Source organism: Bidens hawaiensis, unplaced genomic scaffold, assembly GCF_021521415.1.
Source record: "Bidens hawaiensis isolate Kalapana, Puna unplaced genomic scaffold, B.hawaiensis_p1.1 tig00038105_1, whole genome shotgun sequence".
In the NCBI taxonomy this organism is placed as follows: Eukaryota; Viridiplantae; Streptophyta; class Magnoliopsida; order Asterales; family Asteraceae; genus Bidens; species Bidens hawaiensis.
The window spans coordinates 1,877-3,700 of NW_027496674.1; the positions used below are offsets into that span (position 1 = coordinate 1,877).

The 1,824-nt window shown below is 38.0% G+C and overlaps 1 pseudogene across 1 annotated transcript; it reads right to left on the reverse strand.

Annotated features, from left to right (window-relative positions):
• Positions 1-249: 249 nt before the first annotated feature.
• Positions 250-1,174, reverse strand: LOC143590028 (small ribosomal subunit protein uS3z-like; annotated as a pseudogene). The gene is made up of 4 exons (XR_013145392.1): positions 975-1,174; positions 783-837; positions 562-694; positions 250-469 (listed from the first exon to the last, which is right to left on the reverse strand). The product of XR_013145392.1 is annotated as a small ribosomal subunit protein uS3z-like (transcript).
• Between the last annotated feature and the right edge of the window lie 650 nt (positions 1,175-1,824).

Sequence of the window (1,824 nt, forward strand, 5' to 3'; positions counted from 1 at the left end):
CTATGGCACCCTATAAAAAGTGTCAAAACATCCAACCAAAAACAAGTAGTTTTGTCCCACTAAATGCAGAAATAAACTAAAATAACCATTGGAATTCAAAATAAAATCTTACATTATCCATCCAATTCACAAAACTCGGCTACAGTGGTTCATAAAAACCTTAAGTAAAGAAAATAAAAGTGTTGTCCAAGTAAAACCAGCAGCGTATCCAAAACTTGGAAAGTATTTGGATCGCCAGAGATGCTAACCTTATGTTGCGACTGAAGATTTAGACAGGTACCGGCATGGGCAAAGGCTCATCACCAAGCGCAAGTGGTGGCCTGTATTCTTCAACCTCTTTGAGTGGGAGCGCAACCACGTCATCCTTTGGCATATGAATTACAACATTATCAGGTAATGGCGTCTTGGGCCCAAGCTTGCCCGTTGGGTCCCAGTCAAGCATGATCTTAACCTTGATACCAAGAACACCCTGTTTGTTTTACACAAATTTTAGTTAGTTAACTCTAGAGGGTGTGCACATGAAAACATCAAAATAGCAAGAAAAGTATACATGGGGTAAACCTGTCTAAGAAGCACGTGTCTGACAGCAGAGTCAATATATTCTTTGACTGGTTGACCAGATGATACCATGTATCCATCCTTGAATTTCATTGCTTTCGCACAGCTGAGCCCTAAGCTTTCCGCTAACAATCACCTGAAGTATAGTGAATACACAGAGTTGAAAAATGTAACAATTTTGCCATATAAAGTAACAAAAGGATAACAATATAATAATCACATACCTCACACCCTTTAGCTCCATTCTCCATAACAAACCTCAAAACACCATAGCAAGCCCTGAAAACAGAACATCAGTTAAGTGAATCTTACTAAACTCAATCTACTTTAATACATTGTTAAAAAATTATCAATGGCGACTTTAATAATTGCAAATTAGTTGATAAATAGGGAGAAAAAGAAAAGGTTTCAGAAACCTGCGAACAGCAAGCCCTCCAAGAAGCTTGTAACGCAAAGACTCGGCTTGAGCAATGGCACATAAGCCTCTGTTGTTAACTCTTTCAGCATAGAGCTCGACACTGTTTTCGGGGAACTTAAATCTCTTCTGAACAAGTGAAGTCAACTCCCTTATTCTCCTTCCCTTCTCACCTGCATAATAATCAATTTTATAAACCATGGCTTAAAATGTCTAATAAGCAATGCTTAGAACTTTACAAGAACGTTCTGGGTACGGGTAGCTCTGATTATAATCTCTGTGCGCATAGGTGTAACCCTGACTTCAACACCCGAGTAGCCATCCTCTGCAAGTTCCCTGGTGAGGACCTCATTCAATCGGCGAAGAACACGCCATCAGCCACCAAACTGATATGCAGTAAGTAAATTAGAATACGATCTATGTAAGTAAATAAATAAGCATAATATCAATTTGGAATAGTTGCTTACCTTTCGCTTTTTGCTCAATTGAGAAGCCATTTTCTTCAGCAGACTTTAAAAGACGAAAAAGACAGACTGCTGAAATTCAATATCAAGATTCGACAGAGTCATTACAACCTGATAGTAAAATCACAAGCCACGAAACATTTTCTACAGCTCAAAAGCACAAACAAAAGCAATTTTTTTTTTTTGCAATTTGAGAGTCGTACAAAAAAATACATATCGACACATTATTAAGTTGTTATTTGTCATGAAGTCACGTCAGTGACAATCTATAAACAAGTCCTATATGAATCAAGTATGCGGCTGGACTAGGTCTCTGCAAATAAAGCTCATGCCCAGTCGCCATCTATTACACAAACACATATGATGAATCATTAGCTAACTAAATCC